The following is a 13,356-nucleotide window of genomic DNA, read 5'->3' as shown; positions in this document are numbered from 1 at the left end:
CCATAATTGCGATTTCTGGTTCAGAAATCGCAATTTTGGAAATGCAAAAAATTCGCAGCTATGGGGCCATAGGTGCGAATGGGGCTGGTATCGCAATTTGCGATTTGGTAATAGCATTTGTGATTTTTCAGAAATCGCTATTACCGAATCGCAAATGTGATACATGGCACTTTGCGAGTCGGAAATAGTGATTTCTTAAAAATCGCTATTTCCAAATCGCGAAGGGCCGTGATGATACATCTGGCCCTTAAAGACAGTGGCCTAACTTTGAAAGCAGAAAAGTGCAAGTTCAACCTTGAAGAAATTGACTACCTTGAGCAAAGAGTTTCTTCCCGAGGAATTTAACCAAAAAAGGATTTGGTTGACACTATTGTCAACTTTGCTAATCCTAATTCTAAAGAAGAAGTGATTAAATTCCTTGACATGTCTTAGTTTTAGAACAAATTTATAGACAACTTTACGAAAAAGACTAAGGGCCAGATGTATTAAGAAACCACTTTGCGATTCTCTAATAGCGATTTTTAAGAAATCACTATTTCTGATTCGCAAAATGGTATGTATCATATTTGTGATTTTGTAATAGCGATTTCTTAAAAATCACAAAATGCTATTACCGAATCACAAATAGAGCTTCTGAGCTCATTCGCACCTATGGGCCTGTAGGCCCATATTTGCTAATTGTTTGCGTTTCTTAACTGGAATTTGCAATTTAAGAAATGCAAAACCCCAGGGTGCTGTGGGGCCTAAGGCCCCCTCTGCGGCACCCCAAAAAATATTTCAGGACATGTAAGGCGCACATATGCCAAAGGGGCATGTGTGCGTTACATGTCAAGTTTAAAAATGCATTTTTAATGCATTTTTAAAAATTTGCACATGGTTACCACCTTGATGATAATTGCGATTCCTTAATGCCCAATTCGCATTAAGGAAAAGCTTGATACATGTGCTTAAATCGCAAATAAGGATTCCTTATTTGCGATTTCTTATTTAGAGAATCGCAATTTGCGATTCTCTAAATGGGCTCGCAATTTTGAGGAATCGCTATTTTAGCTATTCCTTAAAATTGCATAGCGAATGCTTTCCATATATAATGAAAGGTATTTTGGCATTTGCAAACGGCCATTTGCACCGTTTGCAAATGCAAAAGCGCTTGATACATGTGGCCCTAAATTTATGCGAGGTCTAGTAAAAAAAGGTGTTACTTTCAAGTGGAGTAAACAATGTAAAGAAGAATTTGTAAACATGAAACATAGTTTAAAGAATGCCTTTAGTCTACAAAGTTTTGAACCGGGTCAGGATACAGTGATAATGTCTAATGCTAGTGTAAAAGGGGTTGGAGCTGTTTTGTTACAAAGACTAAATGGTGTGGAGAGGACTATCCTCTTTATATCGAGATGTTTGAAAGGAGCAGAGTTAAACTACTCTGGCATAGAAAAGGAGGCATTAGCTGTCTTTTGGGCTGTTCAGAAAATAATGTTTAACTCAACCACCTAGAGTTATGAGTTCACCAGTCTGCATTTATGGGGCAGAAAATCTTTCCATATTAGCAGCCGAATGGCACAAACATGTACAGCTCTATAGAGTTATTTTATATATGAGATCAACTCTTCTGACCTTGATCGCATCAAAAGTGTTGTTTCAGCATTATTTAATATATTTGGTGTGTGCAAAATAACCCTTCAACTGATGCCAGGAGAGCCTACTGCAGAATGGATTTCTCTAAACGCCAATAATTTCGAACAAAGGTCCACTTTCATGCTACCTACAAATATTTCACAATGCTTCCAATGAGTTTTCCACCATTCTCCTCGCCATACAATTCACATTGTTATAATGCTATAGTGTTTTCTACAATTCCCCCTTTGTCTCCCATTGGTCTGCAAAATATTGTTATGAATTCCCCTCATTTCTGCATACAATAAAATACATATTTTCAAAATCATACTGAAATTGTGGCTGAGGATGATTTATGTTTTCACATTCTGGAACTGTAAAACCTTTCCATTTCATTTTTGGTCTATCTCTCTTTTCCTGCACCTGAATAATAATTGCCTTATCTTTCCTTATGGGCAGGAATATGATAGTGTTGTTATGCCACTGATGCTTTGCTGCTGGGGACAGTCTGCAGTCTGCACCAGATAAAACTCTGCTATCAGTCCTGACCTTTTCTCATCTTGTTTTCCAGTACTGTCCCAAGCAGGCCAAGTACGTACTGACAGGTAACCAACAGAAGGAGGGGATAGAGTACAAAGCAAGAGGTAATCTTGTGGAAAAGTTGAGTAATGGCCCAGTTCAACTTTTGGTGATTCATTAATTGGAAAGAAAAGGAAACTCAATATGTATTTGCTCAGATGATGCGGGTGCCAATGTTGGTGTAGATGCGTAAGAGTCCTAAATCTCTGCTAAATATATAGCAGTACTCCCTATTCAAACCAGCTACAGGGACATCTTGAGCAAAGTAGGAACAGTGACTAACATTCTATAAGGCACTCTACCAAACAGTAACCAGCTCTCAAAATGTCACAAAATCATATTCCTCGCACCACAGTACATCATCCTATTTGTAACAATGCCCATTGCTAAAGGTCAGAAAGTGTGCATGTGGAGACGAAAATCAACCATAACAAACTGTGAAACAGGGTCTAATGCAAAGCATGGTTGACGCAATTCCCTAGTGCTCCCACAGCCCACACGAGAGTCCACATCCATTGTGCCTTAATTCTACAGGGAGAAACATCATACAGAGGCTGGGGATGCTCCAGTCCTGCAGAGCCCAGAGAGACACCCGAGGTTTATAATCTGGCACCATAAACGTGGGGGTCGTGGCGCCCACGTGGGCCAGGCTATCGGCTGGTGGAGGACCAGGGACGAGACAGTGAGGCACGAGCCGTGACTGCCCCGATCCTGGATGGTGTGGCTTCCTGCATTGATGTGGTGAAGGACACCCAGATTGAGCTGTGAAATGTTGAAAAACTGAGGTTGTGCTGTGCCAGGGGCGCAAGCTCGCCAGCACTGGAGTGAGGTAGGCCGTGCACTTGCACCAGAGGAACAGAATCAGAGTGCAACCGCACTGAGCCAGACATATAATAAACAGCCCTGGAGTCCTGGAATGCTGCCTCGGACCTACCATCAAGGCCTTCCCTTCATGAATGAGCTCCTGATGAGTGCGTGGCATGCGTAAGCGCTAGCAGGGGACCACTTTCCTGTTGCTGCCTGACAGGTGGTATTCTTTGGGGCCCTGGGTCGTTCTTAGTTGTGGGACAGCAAATTTGTCTGGTGATCCCTCCCGGGTTTCTTCATAAACTGCTGTTGGGGGCTGTTATCATATTTATTGACTATACCTCACAATCTCCTCAGTTTGAATGGGGTTGAAGCCCACACAATATAATACTGGTGAACAGTGACGAACAACCAATGTGGATATCCACTTGAAAATATCCACATGGCTATGAATTTATGCATTCTGTCCCCCGTCCTGAGTGGATATAGGAGTGCTGTGTAACCAACATGAGATAGGTCACCCTGTGGACATTATAGTATGTAGACCCTGCACAGGCCTCCTAGAGACCACCCCCCCTGTTTTTCTGGTCTAGGCTTTTTCCACCATCAGCCTGGGAGCACTGAACCCTAGCTCTACCTGCACAATTCACACCGACACCATTGAATAGCACCTAGGATTGAGGTAATGGGGCACACCAAAGAACCCACCCCAGTACGAAGACACAACCACTCACCATAGCCTATTTGAGGACTTTATTCTACCAGCTACATAGGACTGTTTTCCTCCCACTAATCTAACTCCCCCTATCAATAAACTGGATCTGATCTTTCAGAAAATATGTGACTTGTGTACCGTCAAAGACCACCGCATAGACACTATAGCCACAGACCTTGGTATTTTAGAGGGATTATCACCGTTAAGTAGCCGACAAGGTGCACAAGGCTGAAAATACCCTCAAGGAGTTGGCCCCCAGCAGGCTCTTAACACGAATGCCATCTTGGCTCTCCAAAGACGGCTCCAGACACTACATGATCGCACAGAGGTTGACCTTGATGCAACAATGTGAGGATAGTCAGCATGCTGGAAGGTGTAGAAGGAACCAACCTTACACTGTTCATTGAGGAATGGCTCCGGAGGTCTGTGGCTTTCCAGGGCCTCTCTGCTATGTTCGTGGTGGAGAGGGCTCACACAGTCCTGTTGCACAGCCCGCCACCTCGAGCGGCGCCCCATCCAGTAGTGACCAAAACCTGAATTTCCAAGACCGAGATCATCTTCTGCAAATGGCCTTTAAGGTGGCATCCATTACTGTGAACAATGCTATGGTCTCTCTGTTCTCAAACTATACACTTGAGATACAACAATGGTCTCAGTTATGGCTTGCTTTTCCCGGCTTGACTGAAAGTTACACATGAGAACTGCTCCCTGTTTTTTAACTTTCCTGAGGTTGCCTGAGACTGACTGGAGCACCAATATCCCACTGCCCATTGCCACCTCGCAGGGGGGTGTTCCCAGAAAGAAAAGCGTGAACCAATAAGACAGTGTGCATGTTAAATAAGAGAGGTATTGATTGCAATGTCTTTTTTTTACTCCAGCAGGCTCGAGAGAGCAGAGAAGCAGCACTGTTGAAGGTGGTGTCCATAGAGGTAAGGCCCACTAGGTCGCATTCGTGCTCCTCCACCACATTCCACTCTGACTCACATTCAAATGCCAGTATAGCACTCTTCCCTACAGTGACACCACAAATGGTGGACTCAATCATTTAAGCAATGCAAAAATAACCCATATAAGTGTCTGATTATATGCTAAATGATGTATTTTACACCGTATTATCTTTCAGTACTATTTTACTCCCATATTCCCATTCTCTCCTTTCTCTTTCTCTCTGAATGTAACACAGATGGTGATGTTAAACAAGAGGGGCACACACAGATTGTTGATGTAACTTAATTTACCCCCTCCCTCTATCTAATGACATTTACACACCACAGTCCCCGGTGGCCTGCCTGACACCATAGGCTCTCGGGTGGCATGTGGGGCAAGACTGTAAGCAGCATCTAACACACACTTAGTGGGACCTACCCTGTTATTCTCATGTATGACATGGCCTCCCCCAATAGCAATTGAACCGACTATTACAAGTTAACTATGGTTGTGTTGAAAGTTTCTGTTGGTCGAATCAGCGTCTTATGTTGGACCTTGTAGTTGGCATTTACCTATCATTGCACCAGCTATCTCTTACCGCTGTAATGCTGATAGGGGAAGGTAGGGAGTAGACCTCAGATCACATTCTTCCCAATGTAAGGGTATGGTGATCATACTGAATCAGTACAAGATACTGACATGGAATGTCAGAGGTCTAGGATACCCCCACAAATGGCATAGAGTACTTGCACAACTTCACTGCCGGAAGGCTTACATCCACTAGGGGAAACACATCTCTCTGCACCTGAAGCGGTTAAGCTAAAGATGTAGTGGAGAGGTCAATTAATCACCACAACATATTCAGGGTTTGCTAGAGGCGCAGTCATTTGGTTCCACACGGGGGTCCCCACCCTTTAGGATCCAGGACCCCAAGGCTGACACCCTGGGATGATATGCCTTTGCTCAGGGACAACTAGATGGGGTACAGGAGGTTTTGGGTAGTGTGTAGAGCCCTAATACTGAACAAGATGTTTTACAGCACCTATCCACAGTACTAGCGCATTGGGCTAATTAATATACCTTGGCTCATTGGAGGAGATTTCAGCACACTGCTGGATGTTACCTTAGATGGCTCTCATACTCCTTTTCCCCACACAAACTTGGTAAGATAAGCACACATCCTCACAAACTGGATTTCTCAATGGGACCTGGCAGATCTGTGGAGGGTGTATAAATCAGGAATGCAGGAATATTCCTTCTTGTCCCCTTCTACTGGTCTCCATGCCTGGTTGGACTGTATTCTTTGTCCTGCCCACATGTCAGGGCTCTTTACCAATTTGACCTATTTAGGAAATAATTTTCCAATCATAATCTGCTGGAGGTAGCAATGCAGTGGAGCCGGGTCCCTGAGCCAATACCAACATGGCTCATGCAGCCGTCCCTTCTAGAAGATGCAGTATTTAGGGAAACAATGGGCACTACCATTGACGACCATTTTTCTGCTAATGAGGGTGCTGCCTTGTCGTTGCTGGTGGAAGAGGAGACTGTTAAAGTGGTTGTCAGGGGGTGTCTATACATACAGTGGCAGGATCAGAAGCAAAATTGTAAATTATTCAATCCGAATTGAGAACCGCATTGGTAGTCTAGAGCGGAACATAATTAATCACTCCACCCACTACAAGAAATTAAGATACAGCATGGTGAAGCCCTTGAACAATTGTGTGTCTATAACTACAGCTCCTATATGCACAGAATGCATGCTGAGGTGGACAAAGCTGGCATGCTTTTGGCACATATGATACAACTCCCCAGATCCCCTTCCCCGATCTTTAGTGTTCTTTCACACACGGGGAAACATTGCTCCACACAATTGGCAATAAATCACGCATTCCAAGAATATTATACTGACCTATACAAGGCTGACCCACTGCCTTCTCCTGACCTTTGTGAAGCTTTCCTCAGAGACCTCCGACTCCCTCTGCTGGATGGTGATACACGCTCAGGGATGGCAGTGCTTATTACAGAAGAGGAGGCTGAGACGTTTATGAGGGAGATGGCATGCAATAGGACTCCTGGGGTGGACGGGCTGCCCATTGAATTTTAAATGACATTCACTACACATTTAACACCACAGCTAGTAAAACTGTACAAGACCGCATGTCATGTGGGGGAGCTGCTGGCGACATGAAGTCAGGCCCCTGTTACCTCCTTATTGAAACCGAGTGTGCTCATGCAGACCACTGAAAATCCTAACCACAGACCACAAGATTCTTAGTAAGGTCTTAACACAGAGGTTACTCCCGCTCCTCCCTAATTTGATTAATATAGATCAATGTGGATTTATACCATGCAGAAGCATGTCCCTGAACATCAGACACCTTTACCAGGTCATTAAGTAGGCACAAGCCACCTTTCTGAGGGCAGGCTGCCATTCTTTGGGCTTACAGAAGGCATTTGGTTTACTAGAATGGGAATACCTGTTTTCAGTACTCAGGAGGTTTAACTTTCCAACTGCTTTCATTAAATGGGTTAAAATACTATATGCACGCCCAACAGCCAGAGCTAAAACCGGAGAATATAATTTACCTCTTTACCTCAGGACATGCACCAAGGTTGCCTTTTTTCCCCATTGCTGTTTGTCCTGGTGATGGAACCGCTGGCACAAAGATTACAACAAGAAAGAAGGATATGCAGCATATCTGATGGATGCTAAATACACGCAGTCTCCCTATATGCAGATGGCATGCTCATGTATGCTCGGGACATGTACCTCGCATAAACAGGGGACACCCTTCAGCGATTCAGAGCAATCTCTGGCTTGCGAGTAAACCATACAAAATCACAGGCGTCGCCTTCTGAGATACCCTATATCACACTGATATTGTCTACTTGGGGACTCTTAAGATGCTTAGGAATCCACGTATATCAATGCCACACTGATTTCTTGGATGGAAATCTATAAAGAATCACTACGGGTGGTAACAGAAATAACACACTGGAATTCAGTAGAACACTGCATACCAGGGCTTTACCCGAGATCCAAGGGTTCCAGCATGGTGGTGAGATTCATAGACTTGGCTTTAATACTAGCAAAAAGACAAATAACAATTCATTGGAAATCATCGACCCCCCCCAACGGAGCTGACTTGGAGAGCAGAAATGTTCCGCTGAGGAAGGGCAGAGAGTTCAGCCTTCTACAGAGAGGAGTATAGAGGACTATGGAAGTGTCCCATCTCCGCACCATGGGACTTTATGCTAGAACAGTTATGACAGCAAGGGTCTGACAACAAACAGACAATTGTCAAGTAATCGAGGGATGGCCCCGCTGACTATGGGGGATTGACTTACCCACATTAAAACTGATGCTCACCTTGGCCCCCTCACACCAGAATTAACCTATGCTTTACACATAGTTCTGTGAACGCCTCCCCCTCCTTCCCCTAATACAGTTAATACAGTCAAAAAGTATGGAGCAAATAGGGCAGAACATAGACACAGTGCTAGTTCGGGGGATGAGGGGTGGGACATTGTTTGTTCCAGAAAACAGCAAAATTTAACCCAATGGGGATTTTGGTCATTTGTAAATGAAAAGTATCAGCTTATCAGCTCATCAACAATCTTTATATATACTTATACATGTTGCTATCACAAAGATACAAACCGAATGTAAAAGATTTCAACGCAATGGCCGTCATAATACTTACTAATGCTCTATGTCTATTGTTATTTTGCGTTCACAAAACCTAATAAAATCTGTTTTAAAAACAAAAAGAACTATTTGAAAAGATAGTGCCAACACTTTGATAGCCCACTGAAATAAACAAAAGATTACAATTCCATACATGGAAACACCAAAGTAAGACAAAATGGACTCATGAAACTACCTCAGGAACGGTCGGTGAGTAGATAAAATACCTAACATAACTTGGATATTTTGATACACAAAGGACAGTGTACCAACAAATGAAGCAACACTTTTTTAGTAATAAAATAAAATATTACTTAATGACTTCATATAACTCTGCCATTAGTGGCTGAAACAAAGATAGTAAGTACAGTCATGTTTCTGCAGACAATGGGATATGTTGCATATTTCTGTAGACAATGGGATATGCTGCATAATTCTTATGCAGACAATGTGCATGTGACTGGTGGGTCCATTGTAGAAACATAGGGGCATATTTATACTCCGTTTGCGCCGGAATTGCGTCGTTTTTTTTTACGCAATTCCGACGCAAAACTAACTCCATATTTATACTTTGGCGTTAGACGCGTCTAGCGCCAAAGTCCATGGAGTTTGCGTCATTTTTTAGCGTGGACACCTACTTTGCGTTAATGATATGCAAGGTAGGCGTTCCCTTCTAAAAAATTGACTCCGAGGCATGTGCGCCGTATTTACACTCCCGGGCAAAATTCACGCCCGGGAGTGGGCGGGTCAAAAAAATGACATACGGCCGCTTTTGCGCCATTTTTTAGCACCTGGAAAAGGCAGGCGTTAAGGGACCTGTGGGCTCTGAAGGAGCCCAGAGGTACCCTCCCATGCCCCCAGGGACCCCCCCTGTCACCCTTGCCCACCCCAGGAGGACACCCAAGGCTGGAGGGACCCATCCCAGGGACATTAAGGTAAGTTCAGGTAAGTCTTTTTTTTTTTTTTTTTTTGTGGCATAGGGGGGCCTGATTTGTGCCCCCCTACATGCCACTATGCCCAATGACCATGCCCAGGGGACAGAAGTCCCCTGGGCATGGCCATTGGGCAAGGGGGCATGACTCCTGTCTTTGCTAAGACAGGAGTCATTTCTATGGGGGTTGGGAGTCGAAAAAAATGGCGCAAATCGGGTTGAGGCGAAAAATTTGCCTCAACCTGACTTGCCCCATTTTTTGGCGCCCAAGCTCCATATCCCCCTTCGCCGGCGCTGCCTGGTGTACGTCGTTTTTTCCACGCACACCAGGCAGCGCCGGCGGCTAATTTTTTTGACGCAAAACTGCGTTAGCGCAGTTTTGCGTCAAAAAGTATAAATATGGCCCATAGATTGCAAACAAGATCGTTTAAACCAGAATGGGAAATGTAAAATAAAGTGGTACTTCTGAGGCACTGGGAAGAGAATACCACATGAAAGCGATAAATATCGGTATGCAATAGCAATGATTATTGGCTTCTTGATGGTTTAAATATTGTTGCCCACTGCAGAGGAGCATAAACAAAGGGGGAGAGTGGCATGTTTCCAACTGGGGAGCAGGGTTGGTGCATTTTCTTGAGGGATGAGAAGATGAGAAGCAAACATGCCCATTTTGCACCTACATCTTTCAAACTAGATTTTCTATGTGAAAGATTGAGGTTGAAAACTGAGGATACAGTCAACAAATGTGAGCGACTATATAAAGCAGATTGGCTTCCTCACACTGGCAACGTACCAGAATATCAATGACAAAATATCATCTGACCTAAATATTGTGTCTTCCTTACCCTCTTCAAAATATTGCCCCATTGGCGATAATAACGGAAAATCAACACACAATTGGACCATATTTTTGTAAATATTTCAGACACATTTTCAATCATGTCAGACCTTATCTATACACAATATGCTGACATACACAACACAGTTTAAAACTCTTTACCTGAACAAGTTATATTAAATCCAACAACTGGAAGTTGTGGGATTTATTATAACAATTAATTTGATACCAAACTCTTGGTATCCATTACTTAGGGGACTTTTACAATTAAAATAAAGTCTCCCCATTCTAGCCTATGGAGGCCATTCACTACAATGAGGGAAAACAAATTTGGCTGTTTTTACCTCACCAGGGCTTATAAAACTATTTTTATAAGGTCCCTGCTTATAGTTACATGGCACCCAGCCCTAGGGGCACATAGGGCACACCTTAGTGATGACTTATATGTACAAATAAGGTAGTTTAAGACTTTGGAACTACTTTTAATTCCAAAGTCGAAATTGCATATAACTTTAACTTAAAAGCAGCCAGCAAGGCAGGCACCTATGGATACACTACCTATGCTGGGGTCCCTAAACCTACATGCCCTACCATATACTAGGGACTTATAGGTAGGTTGACTTAGCCAATTATAATTAGCCTAATTTTCTTATTGATTTTACACAGAGCACAGGCCCTGGGACTGGTTAGCAGTACCCGGGCACCATCAGAGTCAGGAAAACACCAGCAAAAAGTGGAAAATGGGGGCAGAAAGTTAGGGGGGCCTCTGCAATCAGCCCTATTTTCTCACACTCATGGACATAGCAGATTTTCCACCTTTTCCTGGAATCTATTTGTGCTGATATTACGACTCTGCCCTGTGAAACTGCTACTACTCCGTGCCAAAATGACGGTGCTCTGGCCACAAAATGATATTAGTAAGATTTTTTTAACATGATTGTTGTATTTGTTGTATTTCCCATTAGGGAAATTGCAAGAAAAGGTACATGAAATTTAGCTTACTTAACTTTTAAAAAAAATCTGATTGAATGTTAAAATTTGAATGGTGAATTATAAAATGTACTCTAGGATGCCTGAGCCAGAACTAGCTTTAAAAATGTTCTGCCACTCATCACACCTCCAGAGCTGGAATACGCATCTTTGGCTTGGAGAACTAATGACCGTTCTCAGAGGACATACAATGCACAGATTTTTCCTATTTGTTCTTAAGACACTCCAAAACAGACATGCTCCTGTCACAGTTCTAACCCTCTCAGATGGTAGGAGAGCTCATCTAATTACAAGAAGCAGCTAGCAAGCAGTAGATAGGATTGTCTCGTGGTAGCTGGGAGCTGTCATTTTTAGTAGGAGCGTCTGGGTATTTTTCTAGTAAGGCAAATAGGAAGTGTTGCAAAAGGAAATGGGGGGGCAGCAGGAAAATACAAAGTTAGAATTTCTTTAATCATTGGCTAGAGCACAGAATAAATCTAATATGTCAACCACCACCTTCTCAGAAGAATTATGGACCTAAGAAGTGTCCAGCTGAAGACAAAGGCTCTGCTGGTAGAAGGTACGTGACTCTTGAGCAAAAAAGTGGGCTCACTCAAGGCCTCCTGAATTCTGCTTATGCCTAGAGACTAGAACTACTCCCAAAGGGTCACGTTGTTGGCTTTCTGGTTGCCTGTTTCAGAGACACAAAAATCAGAAGGACTTCTAACGCAAAGAGAACCCTGCTGACCCCAGAGAATTAGACCTTGCAGGAGCCCTAGCTGGAGAGAGACCTAGTGCATAGACATCAGATCTGATCTGTTGAACGTAGGAATCACCAGAAATACCTTTCTGAGTACTTTCACTGAGATAAAGTGCTGAAGCTTATCTACAGGGTTCACAGCCAAAGCAGGCAAGGAAACCATGTTTAATCCACTCTGAGCTTTTTGCAAGGAAAACTAGCTCAATTGGAGGTCACTGCTTAGTTAATTAGACCTGTGTCTTATATTTCCTGCCTCCTGACTAGGGTATCCAGCCTTTCCCCACAGGAGAATTGTGACTTCTAATAAAGTGACCAAGTGCAAAGGTAAAACCTTGAAATGCGGAGAGGCAGAAAATATATCTAACAAGTGAGATCTCAGCAGCTACCTCGTCCAGGTTTGTTCCACTCTGAGCTTTCGGCCCCAAAATCAACAGCTTCAGCACTTGGATTTGACTTTTTTCGGAAATGAACTCCAAAGGTAAAAACCTTGAATGAGACAACCTGCTTTATGATCCTGACATCTGCTCCACTGCAGTCGATCTGACATCATGGGTAGGTCTTCATCAACTCTGAACAATTATTTTTGATTGGCACTTCAATGTTTGTTCACACTTTTTGCCTTAAAACTTTAAATTTCATATCTCCCATTCCCCTTAACATATTTTGATGAATTCAGTGTATTTTTGCTCATTACATTTTCTCTAATTTCAGAAATTAGTTTGGGAATGTTGTGTTTTTTGTTGTGCTCTTCACTTTAAAATTGTTGTCAGTGCTTAAATTAATGCACATTTATTTAGTGATTGCCCCCTTCTTGTGCAATATCTGCCAGGGGTTGAGCAGAGATTCTCTCAGAACTGAGTTTTAGCCTAGGAAAAGAGGATTGTTAAGTTATTAGGACCATCTCCTTACCAAAATAATAACCCCATTGTTGGTTGAGTTTTCAAAAAGGGCATCAGTGCATGCTAAACCCTTGCGTGTGCTTCAACCACTGTTTTTCCACCACTTTAAGTTATATTGGCTGATAGTCATGACTGGGGTTACACTAAGGTAAAATAGGGGGACCTTTCAAAAAATAGTGGTATAGTTTTTTAGGATGAAAATTCTTTCAAGGGAACATTAGCCCAATAAAAATGTTATAGAAAGACAATAACGTGTAAAAATTTCTTGAAGTGTAATCTCAAACACATTTCAAGTTTTGCACATGTGACAAACTTCTCAACTGTATGTAGTCAATAAGTTTTGCTAGGCCTGCGCTAGGGAGTACTTAAAGTGGGTATATATAGAAGTTCAGGTACTCAGTATACTTGTTTGCTACTGGGAAAAGCTTATAGTCTCCAATTGAAATGGATGCAACCCTGCTGAGAAAAACTAATAGACTGCATTTCAAATGAAAAAGTGCAGGTTCTCAGTAACTGATAACATCTTTCCATTTAAATTACTGATTATACCTTTGGTGCTGATGCCCTCATATTTCCTCCTGAGCGCCACAGAGCAGCAATAGAGTTGGCAATATTTTATTTACATTTTC

General features: G+C 42.8%; 1 protein-coding gene across 2 annotated transcripts in view; it reads right to left on the bottom strand.

Moving 5' to 3' along the window:
• Positions 1–13,356, bottom strand: part of AUTS2 (activator of transcription and developmental regulator AUTS2) — a 1,924,915-nt gene that overhangs the window by 1,664,475 nt on the left and 247,084 nt on the right. The gene's annotated exons all lie outside the window — the stretch shown is intronic.

Source organism: Pleurodeles waltl, chromosome 3_2 (assembly GCF_031143425.1).
Source record: "Pleurodeles waltl isolate 20211129_DDA chromosome 3_2, aPleWal1.hap1.20221129, whole genome shotgun sequence".
Classification (NCBI taxonomy): Eukaryota; Metazoa; Chordata; class Amphibia; order Caudata; family Salamandridae; genus Pleurodeles; species Pleurodeles waltl.
This window is presented reverse-complemented; position numbering and strand designations above follow the sequence as displayed.